This window comes from Microtus ochrogaster, chromosome 18, assembly GCF_000317375.1.
Source record: "Microtus ochrogaster isolate Prairie Vole_2 chromosome 18, MicOch1.0, whole genome shotgun sequence".
Lineage (NCBI taxonomy): Eukaryota > Metazoa > Chordata > Mammalia > Rodentia > Cricetidae > Microtus > Microtus ochrogaster.
The window spans coordinates 22,751,714-22,757,654 of record NC_022020.1 but is presented as its reverse complement, the minus strand read 5'-3'; the positions used below and the strand labels follow the sequence as shown (position 1 = coordinate 22,757,654).

At 39.4% G+C, this 5,941-nt stretch overlaps 1 protein-coding gene across 8 annotated transcripts in view; it reads right to left on the bottom strand.

The window, feature by feature from the left end:
* Positions 1-5,941, bottom strand: part of Apc (APC, WNT signaling pathway regulator) — a 93,052-nt gene that overhangs the window by 61,090 nt on the left and 26,021 nt on the right. The window contains exon 1 of one of the 8 annotated variants that reach the window (XM_026783417.1): positions 4,073-4,089. The exons of the other annotated variants lie outside the window; for them this stretch is intronic. The gene's annotated coding sequence lies outside the window, so the exon portion shown is untranslated. Of the gene's footprint in view, positions 1-4,072; positions 4,090-5,941 lie in introns of those variants that run through there. 8 annotated transcript variants of the gene reach the window in all.

Sequence of the window (5,941 nt, the reverse complement as noted above, 5' to 3'; positions counted from 1 at the left end):
AGAGAGAGAGAGAGAGAGAGAGAGAGAGAGAGAGAGAGAGAGAGAGAGAGAGAGAAGAGGCTCTTCTCTGGAGTCTTCAGAAAAAAGTAATCTTGCCAACACATTGGTTTTGGGCTTCCAGTCTCCAGAATAGTAAAATCACAGGTTTCTAATGCTCTAAACTATCAACAGTTTATGACACTTTGTTCCAACAGCTCTGGGAAAATAATATAGTGATAAAAGGTAAGTTAATACATTCCTTGTTCTGAAATAGCTCCTGGAAAAGGATAAACAAGATCATTACACAAAACCATCAGGCTTGTGGGTGCCACCTTCTATTCCCTGGCTCACAACTCCGTGCACTCCTTCTTCCATCAGCTCGCTGCAGACGTCAACAGAACCATGGGAGGACAGAATTCCAGGAAAGGAAGGTAACCAACAGGCATGGAGGAAAGAAAGATTCTCTAAAGCGATACCTGTGTCTTTCAATCTGACTATCATACCATTGAAATGGGGAACCCTCAAAAAAACCAGAAAATTTCCCAAGAATCTCATGCTGGGAGAAGGAAAAAGCCCCAGCCAGAGGGGAACTTGTCTCCCTGGAGAGATTCACACAGCTGGAAGAACCTTCCAGATTACTTTGCAGGAGACTGAAGTCCAGACAAAGATGGGCCCATCTGGGATGGTGCTGCCACACATCTTGACCTGGACTGCTTAGATGTGCACATCCTTGGTCCTCTCTTTAACCTCTGTCTCACTTCAGGACAGAGAAGATGGGTTGGGGTATTGCACGAGTACGTGCATCCGTATGTGTGTGCATGTGTCTGTTTGACTAGAGCTCTGTCTCTCTTCCCAATGTGGCCAAATTAAATAAATCTTCTGCTTCCCACTTTTAATTTGGCTCTTTCAATTGGCTTTAATTACTGAGGATGGGTGACCAGACCTGACTTGGGGCACAGGTTGTATCCCCAAGTTCATTAACACGAATATCATAATCAAAGTTCAGAAGTTGACAAAGCAAGATATATATTGGGGAGCACACAATTATCTAATATAACTAAATACAGTATTTAGTTATATTAAATAACCAAGGAGACCAGGGAGGGAGAGATATAAACACCACTGTGGCTTGGAATTAGATTGTATAAGGAGGCTGTCATTGACTGGAGTCAGAAAAGGTGCTACAAGTCTAAAGGTATAAAGAGTGACTTCATTTCTGAGTTTCTATTATAGACTCTGTCCTAAGTAGCTAATATACAGATAAACATTTAACTGGTAATAAAGCCAGTATTCAAAAAAAAAATTTAAAAACCTATTTCAATACTTACCAATTATACCTTAAATAACAATTTTAGTCTCACTTCAAAAGTAATACTTATTCACAAAATAATTATTTTCAAAATGCCTCAGAGAAAAACAAACTGTTAGTATGCATACCTATGGCAAAAAAAATATGATACCAGAAAGTTGTCCGTGCCCTAACCTCCCAAACCCATAAATGCATTACTTTTCTTGGCTAAAGAGACTTTGTCGGTACAATCAGTCAAGTCTGAGGAGCAAATTTTCCTGACTTACGCGGGCAGAACCAATGTTCTGACATATGTTCACAGAAGAAGAAAGGGGCTGACCAAAAAAGGACCTGTGACAGTGGAAGCCAAGTGTCAGATTCAGAGGGAAATTAATGACGCTGCTGACAGTGAAGGTGGAGAAAGGGAATGAAGGAGGCACCTAGAAGCTAAGGGAAAAGGCAAAGAAACAAATACTTCCCTCCAGCCTTAGGAAGAGCAGTGATCCCGAGTGCTTCCTCACTTCAGGCCAGTGGAAACCATTCCGACTTCTGATCTCCAAGAATGCATAACAGTAAATTTTGTCTTAAATCCTGAAGTGGGCTGAGGATAGCTCAGGTGGTAGAGTGCTTGCCTGGCATGCACAAAGCCCTGGATTTGGTTCCAACACCACATAAAACCAAGTATACACCCATAATCCCAGAAGTAGAGGTAGAAGATCAGTAATAGCAACAAGGCCATCCTCAGCTACACATGGAGTTCAAGGCTAATCTGGGCTATACAAGACCCTCTCAAAAACCAACCAACAAAACCCACAGATAACCAACCCACTCCACCCACTAAGTTTGCTACAATAACAGTAATAGAAAGCAATGCCAATATGGTGACCACTTCCCTTAGGGCTAAATTCCAGTGCCATCCTGATCCATGCAATGACCTTCAAATGTTTATACAAATTCTCTGACCATAGGTCCAATTCATCTCTTTTGTAGGCTACACTTAGCACTCTTAGTAAAGGTAGGGCTGTTGTAGGATAATCTTTGTACATTGTGAAGATGTGTCTTTGCCAAGACACCTTCTGATTGGTTTAATAAAGAGCTGAATGGCCAATAGCTGAGCAGGAGAGGATAGGTGGGACTTGTGGGGGGAGAGAGGAAGAGAAGAAGGAATCTAGGCATGCAGAGACGCAGAACAAGTTAGACATGCAGTAAAGAGAAGGTAACCAAGTCACATAATATAACATAGATGAATAAAAACAGATTAATTAAGTTATGAGAGCTAGTTGGGAAAAAGTCTAAGCTAAGGTCAAGCTTTCATAATTAGTAAGAAGTCTCCAAGTCACTTTTTGCAGGCTGGCAGGCCAAGAAAGTATGACTCCATAAGACAACAGAAATGGTGTACAGGTTCCGAGACCACACCATGAATGGCATCCTTTTTTGCCTCTTTCCCACAAAATAAGCAACTGAGACTATTGGTCAGTAGCCATTGGGAAACAGAGGATATGTGAACGAGTCATCTTGGAAGTAGCCTCAGTTCTAGTCAAGGCCTGATGACTGTCAAGATAACCAAATCTTGGGGCTGGAGAGATGGCTCAGAGGTTAAGAGCACTGACTGCTCTTCCAGAGGTACTGAGTTCAGTTCCCAGCAACCAAATGGTGGCTTACAACCATCTGTAATGAGATCTGGTGCCCTCTTCTGGCCAGCAAGCATACACACAGACAGAACACTGTATACATAATAAATAAATAAATCTTAAAAAAAAAAGATAACCAAATCTTAACTGCAGCTTCCTGAGAAAACAGTTTTGTCGCAAACAAGATGCTCTTGAATTCCTATCTCATGGAAACTGAAACAATAAATGCTTATAATTTAAGGCACAATGTTGTTTCAAGCATTAAGTTTTGGTGTGATCTGTTGTGCAGTAACACAGAACTGGGACAACCAGTGAGTAGTCATAGCAAGTACGAATCGCTGCAGTCTGTGGTAAACAGAATCCAGAAAAGGAAACCTACAGCCTCCACTAGAGTAACGATGAACATTATGGGGTGCTAAACAGCGATGTTAGCACCACAAATCCAAAGGACAGGAAGTAAAACAGACAGCATTTTAAGAGTTAAAACATTTGTCAGCACACAAAGAAAGTGAAAGCAGAGACAAGAGTTCTCAGCACACACATGATCACAGCTTTACTCAGGACAAAATGGAAGCAGACTCCAAGAGGCAGATAGATAAACAAAATGTAGTGTGCATGGAATGGAATTACTCAGTCTTCAAAAGGAAAGAAACTAAAATACATGCAGGCTAGCTTAAATGTTTCATGAAGACACTATGATAAATGAATTAAGCCAGCTAGTCACCAAAGGGTAAACATATGAATCTTTTTATATGAAATTCCTACAACAGGCAACTTCATAGAGGTAATAAAGTAGTGTTCTGGTTGCTAAGTGTCAAGGGAAAGAGAATTGGGGTTTTTATGGTCTCAAAGTTTCCACAAGGGAAGATGAAAAGGTTCTGGAGATGACCGTGGTTATAGATGCACGATGTATTTAATGCCATAGAACTGTACACTTAAAAATGCTTATGGTCCAGCGGCAGAGGCAAAGGCTGTGGGGTTCAACCTCCAGCAATGTAAAAACAAGACATGCACTTTGAAAGAAAAATAGAAGGAGAGGTGAAAACAAAGGACAAAGCTCCTTCCACATAACACATCATCTTACCAAAACAATGGGGGTGTCCTTCCTTGTCTAAAAACAAAACTACATACATAACTGGCAGCCAGGACTAAATGATACAGAAACCATTCCAACCTTGATGATATTCAAAAACAATCTGTGATGTCAGGTCTTAAACAAGGGTACAGTACTTCAAAGAACAATCCATTCCTTCCCTGCAAATCAGAAAATATTTCAGATTATACAAACCTTTAAAAAGGTGCCCAGGACTAGCCAAAGCAATCAGTATCCAACCCGCATTCAGATTTCACAGTTTATTATAAGTCTCATGAAGGTTAGTTCCCAGGTTTTATTTGGTCCTGACGTTTGGCATGTGGCTGGTACTCTAACAAATATGTACTGAGTAGATTTCCTCAAGTGTTACTCATCTTTCTAAGCCACATGCTATCACATTTCTGGCACCTGTGCGAACAGCTATCACTTGGCCTCGTCTGTCCAATGGGAGAGTGACACCGTGAAGTGTTTAAACATGGAAGTGCAGTACTAGTTACAGTGTGTGAAATCAGTACAAGAGAAAAACAGTAAAACATAAATTCATACTGTAATTCATCCAAACAAAATCATGAATAGCTTTTAGTTCACAAAATACACTTCTGAATATTTAATTTATGAATTTCCAAGTAGGTCACATAATTCTAGCTATAAAAGTTAGCAATAAGCAATTTTAAAGACCCCTTTACAAAGCTCAGTGAAATATAGACTATCATAACTAAAGGGAGATCTTTTCTTAATTTAGTCTTATTTCTCTTAACTTGGAAAAATACTGTAATCTAATATTGTAGAAATGTTTATAAGACTAATAAAAATATATACTAATTAATGGGACTGCCAAGATTGTTTGGTGGGTAAAGGTACTTGGCATCAAGCCCAATAGACTGAGTTTGATCCTTGGAACTTCCATGGAGGGAGGAGAGAACCAAGTTCAATAAGCTGTCATGTGACCTCTACATAAGCTTCTTGGTAACATGCATGCAAATACACACACAGAGTAAATATATACATGTAATTTTAAGTTATCAAATCTTTTATAATGCATTCTTATAGTTAAAAACTGGCCAGTAAGTGGTGGTGAATGTCTTTAGGTCTTTAGTCCCAACACTTGGGAGGCAGAAGCAGGTGGTTGCTGTGAGTTTGAGGCCAGCCTGGTCTACTGAGCAAGTTCCAGGACAGCCAAGGCTACACAGAGAAATCTTGTCTCGAAAAACAAAACAAAACAGAAATTAAATAAAAGACAAGCTCTTATCCTTACACAGTAGATGACCCGATGACCTTGGATAATGTCACAAACTAGGATAGGAGAACTGTAAAACATATAAACTGAGGATAACGCTACACTCACTAGGTGATTACATGAGAATACATCTGTAAAAATCATAATTCCATAAGCTCAAGAAGTAAACAGAGATTCAAGGGATTGGATAATGTTAGCTATTAAATTTCATTGCCAGTTCAACATGACACCTTTAATCCCAGGTATGGTTTCCATCAGATTTAAAAGCTATCCCAAGTACTTTTAATCCTGACATCCACAATCACATAAAATTAAAATATTAAAAATATTAAGGAATAAAGTTAGGCCTGGCATACTGACATAATCTTATAACCCCAGCACTTGGAAGGCTGAGGCAGGAGGAGCCTAAGTTTGAAGTCACTCAGGTACAAAGTAAGTTGGAAGCCAGCGTGGACTACACAATGAGACTTAGTTTTAAAATAAACACAACAAACAGCAAAACAAAACAAAAAATAATAAAACTGTTAATTTTCATTTGTCAATGAAAATCTTGCACAGTATTATTTACTCAGGTATAATTATTATTTTGGAAAATACCGAGACAAAATTGGAAATTCTGTTAAGACAACTATATAAACAACTGAAAAGGAACTGTCTTGGAGGAGCATTGATCCTGGAGGGCTTCACAAAGCCATTGCTGGTGTAGCTCCGAG